The following is a 25,798-nucleotide window of genomic DNA, read 5'->3' on the forward strand; positions in this document are numbered from 1 at the left end:
GACACTTTACTGGTGATGGAAAGAACAGAGCCCTGCTCACTCCATCTGCTGTCCTAGACATTTGGCTTCTTGATCTCTCCTTTGAGGGTGCTTGGGACTCATGGGGGAATTCCCCGTGTCCTCAATGCAGGGCCCATAATAAGCTCCCTGAGGCTCACACCAGCTGCAGCAAGTCCCCAAAGATGGCCTTTTGCTTTGGGAACAAGACCAGTGGAGCTTTCAGTGTCATGCCCACACCCCGCCAGACCCTCAAGGGCAAGGCAGAGGCTTCAGTGCCAAGGGCACTAGATGTAGGTCTAGGTTGCGGTGGGACAGCTGACAATTGTTTTCTGAATCTGTGAGGGCAAGGAGAGAGCGTTTCTAGCTGAATCTAGTGAGACTCACACAACTGGAGACAAGGTTCTTTCTAAAAGAGATGTGAGGGACTTCCCTGGCAGTCCAGCGGTTAAGACCTCACTTCCAATGCAGGGGGTGCGGGTTTGATTCCTGGTCAGGGAGTTAAGATCCCACATGCCTCACGGCCAAAAAAACAAAACATAAAACAGAAGCAGGGGACTTCCCTGGTGGCGCAGTGGTTAAGAATCCGCCTACCAATGCAGGGGACACGGGTTTGAGACCTGGTCCGGGAAGATCCCACATGCCGCAGAGCAACTAAGCCCACATGCCACAACTACTGCACCCGCGCACCTAGAGCCCATGCTGCTCAGCTCAACAAAGAGTAGCCCCCGCTCACCGCAACTAGAGAAAGCCCACGCACAGCAACAAAGACCCAACGCAGCCAAAAAAAAAAAAAAAATTAAAAAAACAAACAAAAAAACAGAAGCAGTATTGTAACAAATTCAATAAAGACTTTAAACACTGTCCACACCAAAAAAATTTTTTTTAAAAAAAGAGATGTGATAGGAAACAAAGTGGTTGCATTTATTCCTGTTACCGAGGAAAGATCTCACATGACACAGTGTAGGTAGAGACTGACATGGATGTTTTTGGAAGCCTGAATCCAAGTGAATACGGTAACCAGCACAATCCAATAGAACTTTCTGATGAAAATGTTCTACATCCACATAGTCCAAATATGGTAGCCACTAGCTACATACTTAATGCTTGAAATCTGGTTAGTGCAAAGAACTGAATTTTAAATCATATTTAATCTTAATTGATTTAAATATACATAGCCACTTGTGGATGGTGATGATCACATTAGACACGTAGTTATAGACAACTGACTTTCACTACAATAATGATTTGGGGAAAGAAAGAGAAAGTAGTATTTTGGGGAGCTGTGTTTCAGACACAATGCTGGGTACTTTCTGTAATAGAATTATCTCATTTAATCCCCACAATTTAGAGTGGTAAACTGGGGGCCAGAGAGAGGTAAGTGACTTGCCGAAGGTTGCATCCCTAGAGGGGTCAGGGAAGGGGTTCACACTTAGGTCTGGCCCATTCTTTCCCCAAGCACCATCTTGTGTGTGCCACAACCAGAGAGATTCAAGATGGACTGGAGGGGTTTAGGTTACAGCAACAAAGCTAATTAAGGCTTATGACTTTGTGGTTAGGGAAGTTGGGATTATCTTATTTCGAGATAAGAATACTGAAGGAAGCACTCAATCTTTAGTACTAAATTGAAAGATTTAATTTTTGGAAGAGAGTGGCAGGCTGCCTCTGGCACCACTAGTGAAAGTGGCACTTAATTCTGGTTAACATGGGGGCCATGGGAGAATGTAATAAAGTCTTAGTTGTATTGTGGGGGGCACTCTCTCCACATCTCAATAAACCTGAGTGGACTTAGGTCCCCGTGGGCCAACTCTGGTGCAGGAGGAACTCGACAGCCTTAGGACACTGTGTGAGTAGCATTTAGGCTAACCAGAAACTGGTGGCTTCTAAAGCAGAAGCCTGTACTCAAATTACATACAGATCTCAACACTGGTCTTAGCAAAAGCACACAGTGTGGACAGCCTCTCTGCTGGACCACCCTTGATGCGGAGTTATTGCCAAGCTTGAGCAGATGAATAGAACTGTTATGCAATTCTCTGCTCCACTTACCTGTGGGCATGAAACAATTCTTTAAAAATCCAGCATGTTTCACATTTGAAACTAAAAGTAATTTAGATTGTGTAGCTTTGAGGAAAAAAAAAACAAAACTCCTCCTCTTGCAAAGATTTGACAAGCCCATTCTGACACACAATTGCCAACAGACAGTTTTATAAAATGTAATGAAATGAACACAGTCAGTATTGCATGTATTGGATTTTGCAATTTTCCAAAGTAAGCCCCCATTTTTGGCATGTCACGCTAGTTAAGAACACAACATCATTGTAGACCAGTTATACATATTCTGGTGAACTTGGCATGGCCTTTTGTTTTTCCATCACTCCCTTAAGACAGGATGTTTGCCATTCTGAGAATGAATTCACATTCTATTCGCTGATCTGTAAACTGTGATGTGAAATAAATTACAAATTGGGACTGTTTTAATTTCCCAAGCAAAAAATATTTAAACTTGAAATTATAAACTTTACTCCTTCCTATTTGAGAATATGCATTACAGAGTGAAATAAAGGAATTTAAAGTTTTTTTTTCCTGGCAATAATCTTAGAATTTTACAGTCTTCCAAGAAAAATCTCCAATAGTTGTTAATATTTGTATACCATAAACTTCCTGGAGCAACTGACTTATGAAACTGTTTATGACACTACTGTTCACCAGTCAAACTTGCATAGAGTATGTTATCAGGGAAACCAAAACCACAGAGGAAGCCATCTGCCCACGTATGGCAGCCTAGATAACACAACAATATATGAGAAAACCCACATTCCATTCTGCTTTTCTTTCCCTCCTTACCATTGTTTCCACAGGTACATTACAGGGCATGCATCTAATAGTGAGAACAAAGTGCTGATAAGTAAATCATCTGAGTAATACATAGATAACACAATTGCCTAGACAATTTATATACATACAGAGGTTGGTTGTGTTTCTTAGAAGGTAATGATGCAGTGGGTTGATCCTCAAGGCAGGAAACTATTCAAGACAGGCTGGATTTGTGGTGGGCTTAGAAGAGACAGCAAGTTGGGAGAACATCTAGGGGCAGGCTGTTCCAGGCAGAAGGGGTTTCTGAGCAAGCAAACATGGGGCTGCAGTGAGGCTGGCTGGAGTGGCGCCAGGGGCTACCTGGGGTAAAGACAAAAGGTGGAAGACCTGGTAGCTCAGAAATGGGATTTGTTCTTAGAGGTTCCTCAGAAGTTCTGCACACCTAGGCTGAAAAAAGCATACAAGTTGGATCATAGGAATATTCATTTTTGGAAACAAATGTTCGTGCAAAATAGTTTTCATTGGTAATAGAATTATGACCAGGTTTTAGGATAAGGACGTCCTACTGCTGGCTGGAGTGAGATTTTTGTCTTTTGATTCTTAAAGGACAAACAAGTACAGTCTAGCACAAAGGGCTCTTGTCTGAGAGGCAGGAGGAATCAGGTCTAGTGCCAGCTCAACCACCCAAACTGGCTTCAGTTTCTTCTGTGTAAAATGCCGGTGTGGGATGAATGTGATGATAATCTGAGGGAACTGCCAGTTTGGAACACGGTGGTTGTACCCTCCTTTAGCTGTGCCTACCCAGTGCAGGGAGACTTGCTAAATTGTCTTTTCTTGGGACTAACCTCAGTGACATCTTCCCACCTTCTATAAGAAGCCCTGTGCCCTCTTACTAGCATGCAAGTATCACATATTTTAGGTTTAAAAAAATCCATTCCCCCCCCATCAATGGTTTAATGGATAGGCCTATCATCTGAATTCAACAAAACAATTGAATGTTTGAAATTTGGTAAATGAGATGACTCAGATTTGAAATGGTGAGTAAACTGATGTAGCAGTCAGGAGAGTCTGGGTTCCCTGCAATAATGAATATGCCAAAATCTCAGGGCTTAAAATAGCAAAAGTTTACTTGCCGTTCTCACTATGAGTCCATTACTGGGTTGGCTGGGGGCCAACCAGGAGCAGGCTGATAGAACAGCTTCCTCAGGAGCCTGCTCCTTGCTGTGGCTGAGGGGAAAGAGAGCAGAGACAACTGTCCTCAGGCTCTTGAAGCTCCTGCCAGAAGTGACATGTCACTTCTGCTCACCTTTTATGGGCCAAAGCACGTCACAGGGCCATGCCTAACTTCTTCAGAGGGTGGGAAGGTACAGTATCATTACGTTCCCCAGGAGGTAGGGAGCTGAAAGTATTTGGAACAGCACAAATGCCTACCACCACATAAGTGCCAGGGGAGGCCCAACTTCATCATGAGTCTTTTGTATAACGTTATTCGTCTACTAGGGCTGCCCTAACAAAATGCCACACACTGGGTAGATTAAATAGCAAAAATTTTTCTCACAATTCTGAAGGCTAGAAGTCTGCGATCAAGGCTTGGCAGTACTGGTTTCTTCTGAAACCTCTCTTCTTGGTTTGTGGATGGCCGTTTTCTCCCTGTGTCCTCACACGGTCTTCCCTCTCTGCCTGTCTGTGTCCTAATCTCCTCTTCTTATAAGGACACCAGTCATATTGGACTAGGGTCCACCTTAATGACTTCATTGTACCTTGTCACCTCTTTAAAGTCTGGGGGTTAGGACTGAATTTGGGGTGAGGGGTGGGTGGAGCACAATTTATCCCATAACAGATATCATGTTAAAATTGGGGCCTGTCTCGTTAATTGGGGCTATGACAAAGCTAGGAGTATGCAGAACTTTTGGATACATCTTATCCCTATACTTGGTGCCAAAACTGTAATGAAATAAACTTCTGCAAACAAATCATTTCTTGCTATGACCTTTAAGACAGATGCTGTGATTAGAATTAAAAAAAATTTTTTTTAAGAAATTTAAATTCAATGGCACGCCTATAGAGAAAGTTTCCCTAATTCATCGAACACCCTAAACTCTTTCTGAACTTATTAGATAGTACTGATTTAACTTTTTACTGGCTTAGTAATTCTCTTGTGATAGCTATATGGTAGAAAACCACAGACCAGTTAACTCTTATTGAATACTTCCCTGCTATTAGACACTGACCTGGGCTAGGGATTCTCAAACTTGCCTATATATCAGAATCCCAGTAGGTCTGGGATGGGCCTGAGGTTTTGCATTTCTACCAAGTTCCCAGGTGCTGCTGCTTCGGGTCCAGGGACCAGGCTTCAAGCAGGGCTGGATTAGGAAGCTGTGGCTGGGGTGGTGCAAAACCAGCTTCACGTGCCTTCTCATCTGGGTGCCTGTGGGGACAGGTGCTGGGAGCTACCAGGTTAACGTAGGTACGCACACTGGCACCATCCAGGCACTGGCAGACAGCAAGCCAGGGAGAATCATCTAACCAGGACTAGCTCTTCTGTGTTTCTTCATCACTGCACAAACCATGTAACTAACCTTCCTCACTCTGCACAAGGCCTGCCTCCTCTTGGCTCACTTTTCAGTCATTCTGGTTTTGTTTTAAGAAGAGAGGGTCCTGGTAGAACATTCTTTTTAACAGTTATGCCAATTCCACCAGTCTTGAGAAAAAAAAAAAGACTTACCCAAATCCTTTTTCCATTTCCAACAGTGCTGTTGTCACAAACTAAACTTCCCTGGGCCCAGGGTTAACTCCGACCAGTTCTGCTTTGGGCGTCACGGAGCTCCCTGCCGAGACACAGCATGGCAGCCTGTACTCACTCTCTTCTTGACATTCTTGCCCTCCTATTGGGGCTGCAGACTCCGGCCCTGCCATTAGGACTGGTGCTTTTTTAGTTCCCCAAGGAGCAGGGACAGCCAGGGAGGTGACAAGTGTATATGCCCAGAGGTGGCTGAGGCAGACACTGTTCTCTGCCTACCCAATATCTGTTCTCCTTTTCTCCCTTACTAAGCAGACCCCAGTGTCTTTCAGGGTGGCAATGTGTCCCCTAAATGCCGTGGCAATGTCCTTGCGGCCAGCAGTAGCTGTGTGACCCAGTACTGACCAATGACATCCAAGGAGTTTCTGCATGTGGCTGCCAGGAATGGCTTTTAAAAGGGGTCTGGCTCAGCTGGGGTGCTCTTATGCCCTTCCATTTCCCTTTTTTCCTTCCTGGAATTCAGGTGCAAGGCTTGGAGTTGCAGCAGCCACTTTGCGACAAGAGCTGCACACTGAGGAAGTTGGAGCAGGAAGAAAGAAGGAGCCTGCCTCTTGAATGACTTCCCTGCAGCTGCTGATCTCCAGACTTCCTCTTATGTGAGAAAACAAACCCCTTACTCAGCGAGGCCTCTGTCAGGTTTTTGGTTACTCAGTTACCCGCGAGGGCTCTGCCTCAGGCAGCATGGTGTCTGGGAAGGAAAAGAAGTGATTGGGAAAGGACATGAGCATGCTTCCTGCCACTGATGGTGCTGATGAGAAGTGGTAACCAGCATTTCCTGAGCAGTACTGTAGCTCAGGCATGATGCCAAGCCCAGGACACACAGAACCCTGGAGTTGAAAGGAATCTCAAGCAACATCCAGCCTCACCCTTTCCCCTGAGGATGGCAAACTCGGAAGTGGCGAGGGGGTTGGAGCACTTGCATGGGAGCTGGGAGCCGAGTATTCTGTATAGAAAGGATAAATCTTGTCTCCTACTTTCCAAATGTATCAAGATGCTGTTGTGATTAATGTAATAGAATAATATATATTAATATGTAGAATGATATATAATATATTAATATAATAAAAGCATCACTGAATGCAGAGGTGGTGACCATGATGAATTTTCTGGTGCGTGTGTGTTTAAAGGGTTTTCATACCCCAGGAGTCATGACCACCTCCTCATGCACACCTGCCCTGTGCTGTTCCTTCTCCTGAGAAAGCTCCCTGGGAATCTCAGGGCCTTTCTTACCTTGAGTTCAGCTCTGCCTGAGGGCCGTTGAGAATAAGCCCCTCCAAATATTTGGAAATCAGCAGTCGTATGTCCTGGTACCTCTTACCCCATTGTCACCTCGACCTAGGGTGACAGCTTGTCCTGGTTTGCCTAGGATTATCCCAGCTTTAAAACTGAAAGCTCTGGGACTTCTCTGGTGGGCCAGTGGTTAAGACTTCAGCTTCCAATGAACCCTGGTCGGGGAGCCAAGATCCTACATGCCTTGTGGTCAAAAACCAAAACATAAAACAGAAGCAATATTGTAACAAATTCAATAAAGACTTTAAAAATGGTCCACATCAAAAAAATCTTTTAAACAAAACAAAACCCTGAAAGCTCTGTGTCTGGAAACCTTCTCAGTCCTGGGCAAATCAGGATGGTTAAGGGCCTAACCTGTACCTGTCTACCCTTTTTCAGGCTAAGCAATGTTGTTTCCTAAAATGTTGGTAGTAGAATGAGGTGTCTCCTCCCATCCTGATCCTCCTCTCTGATACACTCCAGCTTGTCAATGTCACTCGTAAAATGCAGCACCTGGAAACAGAGACAATAGTGTTGAATTCAGCAGACCTGTCAATGCAGTCAATTTGTAACCAACTGTACAACCATTGGCTCATAACCGTACATGTGGTCAATTAAAACCATAGGGCTTATTTCCCTCAAGTCTGGTTTCCCTGCTCACACCCTGGATTTGGCAGTTGCCTTTTTCGAACTAATGGCAGTTTGATTTTTAATTTATTCTAGTTTAACATTCTGGCTTGGGCCCAGGCATCATTCTTGTTCAGGTGATGTGAATTGTGAGCATGTAGCGTCTCTTATTGGTGGTCTCACCCCTGCGTGTGACTTCTGAATATTTGGTAAACACTTCTTCTATGCTCTCATCCAAATTATTGATTATGTTTGACAAAGAGCCCTGGGGCACACCACCGAGACATCCTTTTAGAGTAACAACAAGCTGTCAGTCAATAATCTGTAGTTTTCTTGTTCAGCCACCTAGGAATCCATCTCACTGTGTTTTGGCCCTTGGGGATAAACCACAATGACTTTGAGCATATGCTCCTGAAAAATAAAGATACTTTAGGGGCTGAAGCCTTTCCCAAAAAGGTGAGGGTGTCACCACGTCAACCCCACCTGAATGAGCACAGATAGTTGAGGCATTGACCCTACAATTACGTGGGCGGTTTACTCCCTGCAAAGCCCTAATGGTCAATTGACTCCCTTTGGTCACTCACAGGTCTCTGAGTCTCCTCCTCTCACCAGAAATTATTTAGTAAACTCCTGGGGAGTTCAGATCGATTTGCTTAGTATTCCAAGATTTTATTCTGTCACATAAAGAAATTGGTACCGTGGGATATATTATACTTTCAAATGTATCCTCTTAGAACTTGTGTTTTAACTTTTCTATTCCTCTACCTGTTCCTATAACCTCAATTACAACTGAGCTATGGCCTACAGAGAAATGCCCAGGTCTTAATGTGCAGTTCCAAGAGTTTTGACAAATGTATGGATCCACATAATGAGCAACCCAATCAAGATACAGAGCATGTCCATCACCCTAGGAAGGTCCCCTCCTTTACCCTTCACACAGTCTAAGTCTCTAACACTGCAACAGATCTTAGACAACATGCAAATATAATTAGGGTGGAGTAAATAAGCTATAAAAATAAAATTAAGAGATATACATGATTTGAATGTCCCTCCTACATTCAACTGTCCCTCCAGTTTAGAATGTCCCTCCCTCTCCATGGGGCAAGGTAACCAAGTGTTTACTACATTGTTTACCCACAATTCCCATTGCATAATTTTTTTCAAATAGCTCAATACGTCATAACAATTAAAGCATTTATTCTGTGTCGTAACTTGTAGTATTTAACAAATATGTATATAAAATTGAATCTGTCTGGACATGAGTGTCATTAGGTATGTAAGGACCAATGTCATGGTCATTGGTTGGAAGAACTGACCCATGAAGCCTGCAGCCAGCAGAGGTGCAGGAGTGGGTGCTGGCTGGCCTCCACCACTCGTTTGTGTCGGCTGCTGTTTAAGGAGACCTGCATTTGCAAGTGCATCGCTGACTGCTGTGGCTGACACACCTGCAGGTGTCTGGGGAATGTGAGTGATTGGTGGGGACTGGCTTTGCAAATAGTGAAGACTTCTTTTGTTGCCAGAGAGGAACTGGACTGGCCCATGCATCATAAGTGGACAGAAGAAAACTCTCTGTAATTCCACCTCGTAAAGAGTGTTCAACATTTATTATGATGGTGACGTTAGGAAAACTCTGGGAAGTTCTTTAAGTCGAATAGCAAACTATGTTTTAGGAATCCTGTCTCAGGTTCAGCTTTGGTGTTTTTGCCCAGCTGTGGTTAGGTACTACTCACATCACTGGGTAGCAATGAAGAAATATTAGCAGTAACATCAGTAATAACCACCACCATTACGACAGCAATAGCAACTGTTACTGTCTGCTCATGTGCTGGATGCTGTGCTGCGGAGCTTATGTAAGTCATATTAACTAATTCCCACGGCTGCACCATTTATAGATGAAGTAATTGGAGTCAGACAGGTTAAGTAACTTGCCTACGAGGACTACACCACATTAACAGCAGCATTTGTACCAGGTTTACTAGTCAGCGTCCCAGGGGAGAACAGATGGCCAACTTAAATTGGGCGATCAGAAGCGAGTATACATAAGGTGTGGGCAGGGTTTAAGGAAACCATAAGGGCTACTAACAGTGGGGCCCTTGGACCCCTAAGCCAGTGGAGCAGAGGAGAAATCTGGGGACGGTGAGGCTGTGTGGAGAGGGCTCTTTCAGGAGCTGCGGTCTTTGGTTGACAGTCAGTCAGTCTTGGGGACATCCACGGATACGGGGAGGATAGATGCTCTGACCTCAGAGCACTTGCCTGCCTCCACTCCACTGGGCTCTCTGTTGATAAACCCAGTGGAAGCAAGCGGTGGAGCCCCGTTGACGTAGTCAAGTATTGGTATTGAAAACTTCTTCTTTCAGTCTATGGATTGCTTTTTTCACTTCATGTATGCTGACTTTTGTTCTATATATGTTTTACACTTTAATGTAATCAGAGTTAGATTTTCTTTCACGGTTTGTGCTTTTATCTCATTGAAGAAATTCCTCTCCTACTCCGATGTCATAAAAATAGGCTCTTATTTTCTTCTACATGTGTTAAGATGTTGTTTTCCGCATTGGGTCTCTAGTATCCATAATTTTGTATGTGCGGGTGAAAAAGTGATTTCCCCCCCCAATCAATAGCCAGTTGTCCCAGCATCATTCACTGGTCTAAACTGTAATGCCACAGTTGCCATGAATGGGATTTTCACACGTGTGGGGACCTGCATGTAAATGTGTTCCTTGGTTGATTTGTCTATCTGGGCTTGTTATTTTACAGACACCTGGCACTCATTACTTTAGTGTCTCCTTCTTAGTAAGTTATATTATCCAGAAGTGTGAGTCCCCATCTCCTTCTCTTCCTCCTCCTTCTTCAATTTTTTTCTTAGCTGTACTTTTCCTTTTGTTACTTGCTATTAATCTGAGGATGAACTTGATAAGTTCTATGAAAAAAATTTGTTGGGGTTTTGTCTGGACTTGCATGGCATTTATTGATTAATTTGGAGAGAACTGACTTATTTAAAATATTAAGTTTTGGGGAATTCCCTGGTGGTCCAGTGGTTAAGACTTGGCGCTTTCACTGCTGTGGGCCTGGGTTCCATCCCTGGTGGGGGAACTGAGATCCCACAAGGTGCGTGGCCCAGCCAAAGATAACCCAACAGAACGAACAAACAAAAATATTAAGTTTTGCCATTTGTGACTGTGGTAGATATGTCTGCTTGTTTAGGTGTACTTCATTTTCATGTCCTTCATTATAATTTGATAATTTCCCCTGGATAATGTACTATTTTTGTTAGAATTTTTTTCCTAGTTAAATACCTGGTGGTTTTGTTTTGTTTTGTATTGAGATTGGAAACTTCTTTTCTATTACATTTTTTATTAGTTGACTCTTGTCTAAATACTTTTGTTTTTTTATCTGTTGATCTTTTATATTTAGCAACCTGTTAAAATGTCCTGTTAGGTATAATAGTTTTAAAGAATCTCTTAGATTTTCTATGTTGTGGTAGGCAAAAGTCTAAGAAAGTCCCCAAGATTTTCACCTTCTGCTATACACCCCCATGTAATCTCCTCCACTGAGTGTGGCAAGATCTGTGAACATGGTGGACTAGTCACTCCTTTGAATAGGTTATTTTATACGGCAAAGATGATGGGATAGTCACTCCCATTATTGTTATATCATACAAGACTCAGTCTTAGCCCATGGAAAGGAAAGACTCTCCTGGAGGCTTTGAGTAAGTACACTGTCATAGTGCGGGGCATGTGGCAAGGGACTGCGGGCAGCTTCTGGGAGCTGAGAGCAGCTCCCAGACGATCAAGGAGATGGAAATCTCAGTCCTACAACCACAGGAATTTAATTCTGCCAACAACTGCATGAGCTTGGACAAGGACCCTGAACTCCAACTGAGAATAGAAACAGGGCACTGCCTTGATTTCTGCCTTTTGAGACCTTGAGCAGAGAACAAAATTCTACTGAACTGTGAGGTAATAAGTGTGTACTGTTTGAAGCTGCTATACTTGTGATAATTTATTACCCTGCAACAGAAAACAAATACATACATAAACAATTATATTGTCTGCAATTAATGGCAAGATCTTTTTCTTCCTTTCCAACCATTACACATTTTATATTCACCTCTGGTCTTACTGTGGGGGCTGAAACCTTGGGTTAAATAGAAGAGCTGATATTGAAAGTCCTTGAATTTTTCTTGATTGTGAGGAAACATTTCCAATGTTTCATCATTTAGTATAATGTTTGCTGTAATTTCTTGGAGGACATCTTTTATGAGGTCATAAGCTTTCCCTTCTATTCCTACTTTGCTAAGAGTTTATTTTCTAATTATAAATGGGTTTTAAGTTGTTAAATGAGTTTCCTAGATCTATGGAAATAATTATGTATTTTTCCTTTTTTAACATGCTAACTGGATCCTACATTGATAGACTTTCTGCAGCTAAACCATTGTTTCATTCTGGCAAAGAACCTTACTTTATTTTTTATTTTTTAAGTTTCAATACATTGCTGGATTTAGTTTGCTAACATCTTATTTAAGATTTTGTTATCTTTCTTCAAATATCTGGAAAACTATCAAGGATTGTTGCTTTTTTTTCTTTTTAAATAGAATTTTTCTTTAAGAGCAGTTTTAGGTTCACAGAAAAGTTGAACAGAAAATACAGAGTGTTCTCATAAACTCCATCTCTCCCCACCCTCCCAGACTCCCTCGTTATCAACATCCTTCACAGAGTGGTACATTTGTTCACAACAGATGAATCTATGTTGACACATCGTTATCACCAAAAGTCCATAGTTCACATTAGGTTTCACTCTTGGTGTTGTACATTCTATGGGTTTTAACAAATGCATAAGGACATGTATCCACCATTATAGTATCATACAGAGTACTTTTACTGCTCTAAAAATCCTCTGCAATCTGCTGATTCATCCCTCTCTACCTCCAACCCCTGGCAACCACTGATCTTTTTACTGTCTGCATAGTTTTGCCTCTTTTAGAATGTCATATAGTTGGAATCATACAGTATGCAGCTTTTCAAATTGGCTTCTTTCACTTCATAATATGCATTTAAGTTTCTTCCATGTCTTTTCATGACTTGATAGCTCATTTCTTTTTAGCACTCAGTAATATTCCATTGTCTGCATGTACCACAGTTTATCCGTTCACCCACTGAAGGACATCTTGGTTGCTTCCAGGTTTTCGTAATTATGAATAAAGCTGCTATAAACATCCATGTGCAGGTTTTTGTGTGGACATAAGTTTTCAAGTCCTTTGGGTAAATACTAAGGAGCGTGATTGCTGGATCATAGGTAAGAGTATGTTTAGTTTTGCAAGAAACTGCCAAACTGTCTTCCCAAGTTGCTGAACCATTTTAAAAGTTCATTGCCTTTTTTTAGCTGTTGAATTTTTTTTTATTACTGATTTGACTTATTTTTTGAAGTTTATAGATCTTTTCAGGCTTTTAAAATTCTTGTTTGATTTTTTAATATTTTTCTAGAAAATTGTCTACTGCATCTAATTATTTATTGTTCTATTGTTCACAGCTTTCATGAAATTTTAAAAAAATTTCCCATATCATTATTTATATTTAATTCTCGTATTTAGTACTATTGATTTGTGCCTTTTCTTGTTTATTACTGACTAATTTTGGAGAACTTTATCCATTTTACAGGTCTGTAAAGAGTCAGCTTTTGATTTTTATTAAACTTAGTTAGTTAGCTTTGCTTTTACTCCATTCACTTCTGTTCTTACATTTGTTAGTTCCTTCTTTCTACCTTGTTTTATTATTTTTATAACTTCTTCAACTGTATGCTTTAGATCATTAGCTTTTAATTTTTCTTCTTTTCTATATCTAATTTTTTCTCTAAGCATTGTTGCATTCCACATATAGAATGGCACCCATTTCTAAATATTTTGTAATTTTTATAATGGTTTATTCTTTAACATATGAAATATTTAGAAAACTATTTCTTATTGTTCAAATACATTGATTCATTTTAAAAATTTGTTTTTGATTGTATTTTCTTGGTGGTACTGAGTTTTTGTACTTACTGAGATTCCTTTTGTTGTTGTTCAGTGGTCAATTTTTGTAAATATTCAACTTTTATAAATGTTTTAAGTGTGACAGGAAAAAAAATATGTTCTTAACATTGGGTACATGGTCAGATTATTCCAAATTTTTGAAATACTAATTCTTTCTGGTATCCTTACAGGGTAGTCTGCCTTTTCTTAGATTGAAGGGCTTTTGGAGTCCCAGACTAGCTCTCAGTTTAATTTTTTGTTTTTTTTGTTTGTGTTTTCAGTTTTTTTTGAACATCTTTTATTTTATTTTTTTATACAGCAGGTTCTTATTAGTTATCTATTTTGTACATATTAGTGTATATATGTCAATCCCAATCTCCCAATTCATCCCCCCCCAAATTTCCCCCCTTGGTGTCCATATGTTTGTTCTCTACATCCGTGTCTCTATTTCTGCCTTGCACTCGGTTTAATTTTTTGGATCAGGATTCCTGTGCTCTGGGAATAATGTAAACGTGACTCCTATTTCTGTGAGTAAGCTTGGGGATTTGATTTCATGTGAAAGACTTACTCTTCTTCATCCATAGCAGCAGACAAGATGACAAACTCGCTGGACACCCATAGTCCTGGGGGAATCACTTATATTTATGTGTATAGTTTTTCTAGCCCCCTCTTCATGGAAGGGTTCACAGAGAGTTACAAAACTTGTGCTACATTTATTAGAAATTTGAGAGGTGACTCTCTCATTGAACACCTGGTCAAATGACACAGAAGTGCCAATTACAAGGGGAAAAAATATATTAACAGTATAAGCTTAGGTTTTCATTGTAGTGTTTATTCTAGCACCTATTTCCAACACTACTTTTGAGCTTGATAGAAAGATTTCAGTCATATATAATATTTTAAAATTATCTTTTTAAAAATTCTATTGAGTTGGCTGCAGCTACTAATTAGGCTGCTCAGCTATCTTAGCCAACTTATTCTGTATTTGAGAAATTAGGAACTAAAAGGAATTATTTATTATCTATCTGTGCCACTACAGAAAATGAGATCAGCTTTGACTAAGATTTGCTGTGTACCAGTGGTTTGAGGATTCTCCTTCTGCTTTTACACAAAATAAATTTTATAATATGTAGGACAGGGACTTTCCAAATTTCTCATCTACTTATTACTACACCCTACTGAGCTGATTACAGTATTTTTGATCCAGCAGCCCTACAGATGGAAGGCCACTGAAGACTTTAGTAGACCCCCATTTGGGACTATAATCACCCTGAATGAAGAAACCTAAGTTTTCTTTTTAGACTGTAGTATTCACATTTTATTTTTTTTATTAAAAAAATTTTTTTAACATCTTTATTGGAGTATAATTGCTTTACAGTGGTGTTTTAGTTTCTGCTTTATAACAAAGTAAATCAGTTATACATATACATATGTCCCCATATCTCTTCTCTCTTGCGTCTCCCTCCCTCCCACCCTCCCGATCCCACCCCTCTAGGTGGTCAAAAACCACCTAGCTGATCTCCCTGTGCCATGCGGCTGCTTCTCACTAGCTATCTATTTTATGTTTGGTAGTGTATATATGTCCATGCCACTCTCTCACTTCGTCCCAACTTACCCTTCCCCCTCCCTGTGTCCTCAAGTCCATTCTCTAGTAGGTCTGCATCTTTATTCCCATCTTGCCCCTAGGTTCTTCATGACAATTTTTCTTTTTTTAGATTCCATATATATGTATTAGAATACAGTATTTGTTTTTCTCTTTCTGACTTACTTCACTCTGTATGACAGACTCTAGGTCCATCCACCTCACTACAAATAACTCAATTTCGAAGAAACCTAAGTATTAATAACTAAAGTGTGATGTATTTGGAGGAAGTAGGATTGGGGTGAGATAAAGTCTTTTTTAGGTCTAAAAACAAGATTGCCCTTTGACTTCTTGATGAAGGCAAGACATCTTAAATGCTTAAACCATCTGACTTAATATTTAATAAAGATGTACCTTTAGTCTATGTTAATCCACCACAGTTCTGAGCTCAGTTACTTTTGACTCATTTATTTTTCTCAGGCTGTGAAAGAGACGGGTAGAAGGGTGCCACTGAAGCACACCAAGTGTCTCCCATTCCTCTGAGCTGGCTCACCCCCACCTGCTGCCAGCCTATCTTCTTCCTCTGACTCAGAATAGCACCTTGTGACTTTTATAAACATTTTTATCAGCAACATTAATTCTTGAAATCATTATTTTAATTATGTGACAGGCAGGATTGTTTTGTTTATACTAACCCCCAGATTGAATCATAATACTGTACATATTGTAGGTGTTCCATAAGCTGGTTGGTTCAGAAAGAAGTAACTCTACTAATGGTCGATAATATTTTTTGAGCACTTGCTCTATGCCAGGTGCTGGGATAAGAGCTTTAAATGGGCTGTTTTTTGATCATTAGGCCAACTGTATAAGGAGGAAGCAAGTCGTTTATTGTGAAATTTAGAGCTCAGCAAGATTTGAATCCTCATTAACTGTTGTTCTGCTGGCTTGCACTATCCAGGTTATTTCTTTTGTTGTTCACTTATACTCTACTCTTTATCCCGACCTTGACCTTGAAACATAAGGTAACTTTATTGCCTTGAGAGAATAGTTCTTAAAGGTATAAAAATAATTTTAAAAAGAACTCTTTCTCATTTTGATAGAATCACAGGAACCGTTTTTTCTCTTCCTCATTGGTAGTGTGTCCAGAATGGCAAGACATACTTAGATCATCTTATAACCCTTGACAGAGGATGGAGAAAGAAGACAAGTCCTAAGCTATATGGAAGGACTGATTGATGGAATAAATGAACAAAGGACCATAGCTTCTGTTTCACAAAGCGCTGTGTAACAGAGAGCATATGAGCTTTGGGATTCGACCAGGTTAGAAATACCGTCTGCTGCTTACTGATGATGTCACCTGGGACCCATTACATAAGCTCTCTCAGCCACAGTTGCCTTGAGGAAAGAAAGAGTAGAAAAGAAAATAACATGGTGGTGAATGAAATCTCACACTATAAGTAGGTTACAAACCATAATTCAAAAAGACACATGCACCCCAATGTTCACTGCAGCATTATTTACAATAGCCAGGTCATGGAAGCAATCTAAATGCCCATTGACAGACAAATGGATAAAGAAGATGTGGTACCTACATGCAATGGAATATTACACAGCCATGAAAAGGAACAAAACTGGGTTATTTGTAGAAACATGGATGGACCTAGAGACTGTCATATAGAGTGAGGTAAGTCAGAAAGAGAAAAACAAATATCATATATTAACGCATATATGTGGAATCTAGAAAAATGGTACAGATGAACAGGTTTGCAAGGCAGAAATAGAGACACAGACATAGAGAACAAAAGTATGGACACCAAGTGGGGAAAGGGAGGGTGGGATGAACTGGGAGATTGGGATTGACATATATACACTAATATGTATAAAACAGATAACTAATGAGAATCTGTTGTATAGCACAGGGAAAACTCTATTCAGTGCTCTGTGGTGACCTAAATGCGAAGGAAATCCAAAGAAGAGGGGATATATGTATACATATGACTAATTCACTTTGCTGTACAGTAAAAACTAACACAACGGGCTTCCCTGGTGGCACAGTGGTTGAGAGTCCGCCTGCTGATGCAGGGGACACAGGTTCGTGCCCCGGTCCGGGAGGATCCCGCATGCCGTGGAGCGGCTGGGCCCCATAAGCCATGGCCGCTAAGCCTGTGCGTCCGGAGCCTGAGCTCCGCAACAGGAGAGGCCGCAACAGGAGAGGCCACAACAGTGAGAGGCCCGCGCACCGCAAAACAAAACAAAACAAAACATTGTAAAACAACTGTACTCCAATTAAAAAAATAATAAACGGTAACAATTACAAGACAGAAAAAAAGAAGAGAAAAGTGGGTTACAACAATATCTGTTAAATCAGAGCACCTTATTGTAATGAAAGTCCTTAAAGACACTTCCTGCTAGCACTGCTAATGATGGAGAAAAGCAGTGGAGGCACTTTTCCCCACACTCACTCTCTTGTGCACCCCCTCTGCCCAGAATTGGTCTCTACAAGGAAACAGGACTCCCAGAGGGTAGCTGAGTCCATGTCCAGGGCAGAGCAAACCTCAGGATATATGTGGAGCAAAGCAAGAATGATTTCCAGGACTTCCGGAGTTGTGCTGAAAGGACACAGGAGTTGACCCGGGGAGGTTCCCACCTGCCTTTGACCATATAAACATCACAAAGAAAACGGTAATTATAGTTGGAATTGTTGAATTTGTACAAAGTTAATAACATTTAAAAGAAAAGTTAATATAAGATGAATGAAGAGGAGGTCACAGTAGAAGAATGAATGAGATGACATGTGTTTAATTTTGGGTTGATTGTAACAAGTAGGAGAACAGTAACACACACCCACTTATTTCTTCCCTTGGGCCATGATTACAGCTGGCTCTCCAAAAACAGTGGGTTCAACCAAATTTGGACCAAAATTTCCATAATACTAGAAAGGTATTGTAGTAAGTAGTACTAGATTTTGTATAACTTAGAGAAGGCTTAGGAAGTATAGAAAAAATTAGGAAATGAATTGGGTTGAGAATTTAGAGTAGTTTGAAGGGTTCCGTAGTCATTGTGTTTGTAGTTTTCAAAAATGAGTCATGCTAAAATTTCAATTGTAGCTTAGGTAATTTATGGTAATATAAGTATATGATCATTGCTTGAATGTATAAGAAAATTTGACTTTCAAAGTTTTGTTTATTAAAATTGTAGGTTTAGTAAATTGAACATTAAACAAAATACAAATTACAATGAGTGTTTTTTCCAAGGGGAGTTTTTTAAATATAAAAAAATGTAATCACCTTTTTTGTGTGTGTATGTTGGAGATATTTGTGAGTATTAAATGGATTATAGTCTGCAAAGCAGAATATAAACTTTCTCTTTAAATGAATATTCAACTTTCATTGTCTTTTTCTCTGTGGATGGTAAAGAGCTTGGTCCATTCTGGGTGTGAGGTCAAATTTCTCTAGGGCTGAGAGGTAACACCTCTCTTCTCTCCTTGGAGTAAAGATGAGACTTATCAGGTGTGATGAAGAATGGACACCACTTGCCCTTGAGGACTGATTGTCAGTTGATGACAACTGGGGCTTATCACTGAAAGGGCAATTGAGGGCCTTCCCAACAGGCCAACCACAGATACCGTAAGGGAAGAGAAGAGAGCAGGGCTTTCACTCAGAGGATAAAAGGGATAGCGACCAGGAAACAAGTGAGGCCAGAAAGGCCAGGAGAAGCTAGGCACTCTCAGGCTGAGACTGTGATCCTTAAGGGGGTGCCTTGGCCTAGAGGTAGCCTCAAGTGGGTCAAGTGGGGAACCCCATGAGGAGCCATGAGGGATCACAGCCCTGGCCAGCACTGTCCGGGATTTCCAGTGCTTTAGTTACTCTGGTGCCCAAAGGACATGGCTACTGAAGCAGAAATCCTGGCTCTAGTCTCATCAGTTATCATAGCCTTATAATGTATTTAATATTTGGCAGAGCTGGTTTATCCTTACAATTCTTTTCAAAGTTGCCTTTTCCATGGCATCTACACAGAAGTTAAGAAGAGAAACCACTTTAAATAAAGGAATTAAGCTAGAAATGGGGGGTGGTTTATTTCAGAGAACAGAGGGCATAGCATCCATCAACTACTCAGAGACAGCTCATGAAGAATGAGGAAGATGCTGCAACTACATCTGGTTGATCTTCACTTCCCAGACCATCAGTCAGAGGGAGAGTACATGAAAAGCAAAGAGAAATTTTCCTTGTCTATTAGGGTGCATAAAGATTTAAGTGGCATTTGACTAGACTTCCAGGGCAGGGAGATAATCTCTAACAGTAGAAAAATTTAGGAAGCTCAGTTAACTTGACTGGACTGCTTAACATTTGCCTAATATTTAAACTATCCAGTCAAAATAACTATGTCCCCTTTACCATTATGAGTCTGTGATGATTTTCTTTGTCTTTAAAGGACAGAGGTACACGAATTGAAGTAATCAAAATACAATTAAATCCTAGAGGATAAGATACGAGGAAACCTTCAGTGTATTTGTGATAGAAATCTGCATGCTGATTATACCCTGTGCTGGAGTGGTGGGGAGTGAACCCCAATCTTACATTTATAAAGGATGGGACAGCACTCTACCATTTATTCATGCATGAAGCATTTATTGAGAGCCTATGAGGTACCTGTGCCAGGCATTAGGAAATAACATGGTGAGCAAAACAAACGGGCCTTGCCCTTGTGGAGATCAATAATCATGCACATGCCTGCATAATTGCATAATGTGATAAATCCTTTTTTTTTAAAATAAACAAATTAATTTATTTATTTTTGGCTGCATTGGGTCTTCGTTGCTGCACGCGGGCTTTCTCAGTTGCAGTGAGCGGGGGCTACTCTTCATTATGGTGCACGGGCATCTCACTGCAGTGGCTTCTCTTGTCGCGGAGCACAGGCTCTAGGCGCGCGGGCTTCAGTAGTTGTGGCTTGCGGTCTCTAGAGCACAGGTTCAGTAGCTGTGGCACACGGGCTTAGTTGCTCCATGGCATGTGGGATCTTCCCAGAGCAGGGCTCGAACCAGTGTCCCCTGCAATGGCAGGCAGATTCTTAACCACTGCACCACCAGGGAAGCCCTATTGTGATAAATTCTTGAAGGAAAGACACTTGGTGCTGGGAGAGGCAAACTAGCCTGGGGCAGGAAGTTTATGGAGGAACTGACTTTTAGGCTGAGATCTGAAGCACAAGTGTGAGACAAGGCAGAGGAAAGGTGAGGGGAGAGAGTTCCCAGCAGAGGGAACGGCCTGTACAGAGCTCCAGGGCAGCAAAATGCCCTCATGGAATGCTTGAGGAGCTTATAGAAGGCTGGTACGTGGGAGCAGGAACAGACGATGAAGGTGGAGAAACGGGCCTGAAGACCCTATGAGGATGTGGTCATTGTTCTAAGAGTGACATGAGGCCTGAATGTTTAAGCAGAGGCCTGACACGATGAGAAGTGTCTGGAAAGGGTCACTCTGGCTGCCCTGCTGTGAACATACAGGAACAGGCACAGGAGGATGCTGGCAGCTCAGTGAGGAGGATGTTACTGTAACACCCACTCAGTGTTGGCGTCTCCTTCCCCCGAGTCTGTCCACCGGGACCTCAGGTTACACAGTATTTGTAGCGGTGACCTTTCTCAGCAACTCGGTGCCCTGGGCCTATGGTGGGGCTTTAAGGAGCTTCTAAGGTTTCAAAAGCACCCCAGGAGGGCTAAATATTTTTGTTGCTGACCCAACAGGCCTGAGGCTTCCTAAATCATAACTGCCGCATCCTGCTAGACCCCAGGGTGCTTTTTGGTGGTGTCCTGCTTGTGTTCTCTCCTACCCCAACTCCACTTTGCCTGAGGACACGATCCTACAGAGCTTGAGAGGGCATGGCTTCAGGCCATACTTTGAGCAATCATAATTCTTAATGAAATTCATTTCTATTTTCCTCCTTACTGACCTGCAAAACTTTCACTTACATCATTTGGGGATTAATTATGAATTTTGAGGCAATGTCCATGTAAACTGATATGCTGTCTTTCAAATCTTAAAAAAGTGAAGTGAGTTTTCTCTGGCAGAACTATTTAGTGGAGCTATTACTTTTTTGTAGTGTTAATTTTTCGCCACAAAATAATAAATGGTACCAACAAAATAATATGGTATCAACCTTCTGGAAATTAAAGCTGGTTTTAGGGAATCTGAGTAAGATTTAGGACTACATGTATCACTGCATCTTGGATTCAGCAATCAAAATAGTTTATTTTGCAACAAATTATATTTAAAAAGTACTTTGTTCTTCTCTAATTAGAAGAGAGGGATTCTTACCCTATCAAAAGAGAGCAAATCCACTCTGTTCACCATCTTGGAGCCTGTGGAAGCCTGCCAGCAACGGGACTTCTACAGCAGTAACCCCTGGGGAGGCTGGGGCCTAGGGCCACTTTTGCTGGCTATAAGGGAGGTCTCTGCAACCAGAAGGAGCACACAGCTCTTCTTAAAACTGAAAGTGTTTATGCCCCCAGATGAAACCGAACTCTATTTGGGCAAGAGGCGTGTGCATAAAGCGCAACAGAGTGACTTCTGGCGGCAAACCAAACAAAACCAGAGGAATCTGGAGAAAGGTAACTTGTGCCCATGGAAACAGTGGCAGTTCCTGCTGAACTGCTAAGAATGGTCTTCCTGCTAGGGCCATTGCACATAGAATCTGTGCAATGCTGTATCCCCTCAAAGATTTAAACTTATTGAAAAGTAACTAAATAAAATCGTGGATTGGTTCTCTTGAAAAACAAAAGATATCCAATTCTGACATGTTGCAAGGGCCAAGCAATGGAATGTCGAATTTTGAAATGGGGGCAACACCTAGGGTCCTTCCTCCCGACCTGCCCTTGAGGCGTGCAGGCAGCCACCCACTCCTCGAGTCACTGACAGGCTGCTCTCCCCTCCCCAAGGAGCCTTTCGTGGGGCCTCAGGGGCGTCCTCTCTAAGGTGATCACCCTAGCAAAGGTCAGAGCCATTCTTGGAGAGAAAACTAATTAGACAAAAATGTTAAGCAGCTTAAGGTCAGGACAGTGAGAGTAGATGATGAATTTTATGAAGATTCGTTAAAAGAGCTGCCATCAGAAACTAACACAACATTGTAAAGCAATTATACTCCAATAGAGATGTTAAAAAAAAAAAAAATCTGCTATCTACAAGCTGGAGGCCCAGGAGAGCTGGTAGTGTGGTTCCAGTCCAAGTATTCAAGAAGATGCATGTTCTAGCTGAAGACAGGCAGAGAGAGCAAATTCTCTCTTACCTCACACTTTGTTCTACACAGGCCCCGAATGGACTGGATGAGGCCCACCCACACTGGGGAGGGCAATCTGCTTGACTCAGTCTACAGACTCGAATGCTAATCTCATCCAGAAACACCTTCACAGGCACACCCAGAAATAATGTCTAACCAAATATCTGGGCACCCCATGGCCCAGTCAAATTGGCACATAAAATTAACCCATCACACTGTGATATCTTTAAAAGGTTAAAAAAAAAAAGTAAGTGTATCTTACTGTATCTTACTTATACAGAAAATGTATAAGGTAAGCTTTCATTTGTGTAAAATATATACATAGGTTCATATAGACACACCCCACAGGTGGTGACCGCACTAGCTTGTTAGCTGAGAGCCCACAACATGGGGGGAGATCACAACGTAGGAGTGAATTGTGTGTATTCACACACACACACACACACATATATATGTATGTATATATATATTTTATATATATATAAATATATATATATATATATTATATATATATATATATTTTTTTTTTTCGGTACGCGGGCTTCTCACTGCTGTGGCCTCTCCCATTGCGGAGTGTGGGATCTTCCCGGACCAGGGCACAAACCCGTGTCCCCTGCATCGGCAGGCAGGCTCTCAACCACTGCGCCACCAGGGAAGCCCTCATGTATATATTTTTAAAATACAAAATGTATGAGATTTATTGTGTCTTCCTGATCAGTTTGCAGGTGGTATAAAATAGGGTGTGTGAGGAAGTGAATAGAAAATTTCCATGAGGATACACAGGTCAACCGTGTTTCTCTCCTGATGGTAGAACGCTGGGGATTGAGAAGCAGTGGAAAGAGATTTACTTTTCACTTTACATACTTCTATACTGTTTGAACGTTTTAACCATGGTCACATTCCTCTGTTAAATGACAACTTCTTTAAAACGTGTGCGTGTGTGTGTGTGTGTGTGTGTGTGTGTGTGTGTGTGTGTGGTTTTGCTGGCCACTAGTGTAATAGGTCCTTTTAGAGTGATGGGCTGCAGCAAACCCTACTGACAGCTTAAGCTCAGGTAACCCTGGACTGGTCAGCTTTGTGGTCAGTTTTGGATGGACATATTTAAACTAGAGTATTCCAAAAAAGTGCCAGGAGAAACACCTCACACCCATTAAGATGGCTACTATCAAAAAGATAGGAAACAACAAGTGTTGGCGAGGATGTGGAGAAATTGGAACACTTGTGCACTGTTGGTGGGAATGTAAAATGGTGCAGCCACTATGGAAAACAGTATGGAGGTTCCTCAAAAAATTAAAAATAAAATTACTATATGACCCAGCAATTCCACCTCTGGGTACATACCCCAAAGAATTGAAAGCAGGGTCTTGAACAGATATTTGTACACCCGTGTTCATAGCAACATTATTTACAATAGCTAAAAAGTGGAAGCAACCCAAGTGTCCATCAGTGGGTGAATGGATAAGCAAAATGTGGTCTATACATACAGTGGGATATTATTCAGTCTTAAAAAGTAAAGAAATTCAGCAACGTGCTACAACATAGATGAACCTTGAAGATATAACACTATGTGAAATAAGACAGTCACAAAAAGACAAATACTGTATGTTTCCACTTATATGGAGTAATCATAATCATAAAGATGGAAAGTATAATGATGGTTGCCAGGGGCTGGGGGAGGAGAGAATGGGAGGTTATTGTTGACTGGTATAGCTGCAGTTTTACAAGATGAAAAGAGTTATGGGGATAGATGGTGGTGATGGCTACACAACAAGATGAATATATTTAATACCACTGAACTTAAAAATGGTTAAGATGGTAAATTTTTATGTTATGTGTATTTTAACACAACAACAACAAAAAAGACGCAGTCAGACATGGCTGTGTCTTAAAAAATGAAAAGCAACAAATACATCTATTTTAATAACAACAGCAAATAACAGTACCAGTAGAATGGTTAAAGAAAAATAACCCATTTCATCCTTTCTAGCACCAGAGACAGTGCCTGGAAATTCTAGGAAGGACGATCCAAGCTGCTGACACAGGGGTCCTTCCCTGGGACTCCCATGGCTCAGCTTCACTCCTGGCCCGCCTGCTCAGCTGACAGGAAGTTCATCTCCACTACCAGGCCTCCTGACCATAAATGCCTCCAGTCATACCATCGGTCAGGTTCTACTGCCTGGTCTCAAATCTCAAAGTCCATAGCAAAAGGGAGAGCCAAGGAGACTCTCTCTCCTGGAGCACAAGCCAGGCTGTGTCCAGCTGTGCCTGGTCTGAGCCAGCATATCTTTCTTTCTTTCTTTTTAACATCTTTATTGGAGTATAATTGCTTTACATTGTTGTGCTAGTTCCTGCTGTATAAGAAAGTGAATCAGCTATACGTATACATATATCCCTATATCCCCTCCCTCTTGTGTCTCCCTCCCACATTCCCTATCCCACCCCTCTAGGTGGTCACAAAGCACTGAGCTGATCTCCCTGTGCTATCTGCGTCTTTATTCCTGTCCTGCCCCTAGGTTCTTCAGAACCATTTTTTTTTTTAGATTCCATATATATGTGCTAGCATATGGTATTTGTTTTTCTCTTTCTGACTTACTTCACTCTGTATGACAGTCTCTAGTTCCATCCACCTCACTACAAATAACTCAATTTCGTTTCTTTTTATGGCTGAGTAATATTCCATTGAATATATGTGCCACATCTTCTTTATCATCTGTCAATGGACACTTAGGTTGCTTCCATGTCCTGGCTATTGTAAATAGGAGCATATCTTTCTTGAATGACAAGTGGCTTGGGATTGACATGCATTCTCTTGCTGACCCTCCCCTATTCATTTAAGCTGTACCATGTGACATGGTGGAGTTGCGCCAGCTCTTCACTTGATGATAGTATAAATTCTGGGGCAGCATTGACCAGCATTGACCATTGTGACAATGGAAATGTTCTATATTCTCTGTGCTGCCTAATATGCCATATGCGGCCATTGAGCACCTGAAAGGTGGCAAGTGTGACTGAGGAACTGAATTTTAAATTTTATTCAATTGTAATTAATTTAAATTGCAATAAGTACATGCAGCCAGTGGCTGCTCTATTGGAGAGTGCCACTCTAGAACCCTGACCAGAATGGGTGTTACCTTGGTCTTGGTTAAATTCCAGCCTTGGAATGTTAATAGTGACCTAGAGGGGTGGGATAAGGAGGGTGGGAAGGAGATGCAAGAGGGAGGGGATATGGGGATATACATATGCATATAGCTGATTCGCTTTCTTATACAGCAGAAACTAACACAACACTGTAAAGCAATTATACTCCAATAAAGACGTTAAAAATACCATTTACACACTAGCACTACATATACTTTTTAGAAATAAAATTTATAAAACATGTAAAAAACAAAGTGACCTTCTTGAAATGCACGTTCAGTGGCAGAGCTATTAATAACTAGCT

General features: G+C 41.3%; 1 long non-coding RNA gene and 1 pseudogene across 1 annotated transcript; one reads left to right on the top strand and one right to left on the bottom strand.

The window, feature by feature from the left end:
* LOC129391759 (uncharacterized) lies at positions 1-7,255 on the bottom strand. Its single transcript, XR_008616434.1, has 3 exons — positions 5,537-7,255; positions 2,842-3,171; positions 1-2,436 (listed from the first exon to the last, which is right to left on the bottom strand). It is a non-coding gene; the product is annotated as an uncharacterized lncRNA (long non-coding RNA).
* A 13,137-nt stretch (positions 7,256-20,392) lies between these two features.
* On the top strand, positions 20,393-22,041 carry LOC102978117 (60S ribosomal protein L35a-like; annotated as a pseudogene).
* Positions 22,042-25,798: the final 3,757 nt, after the last annotated feature.

Source organism: Physeter macrocephalus, chromosome 1, assembly GCF_002837175.3.
Source record: "Physeter macrocephalus isolate SW-GA chromosome 1, ASM283717v5, whole genome shotgun sequence".
NCBI classification, from domain to species: domain Eukaryota; kingdom Metazoa; phylum Chordata; class Mammalia; order Artiodactyla; family Physeteridae; genus Physeter; species Physeter macrocephalus.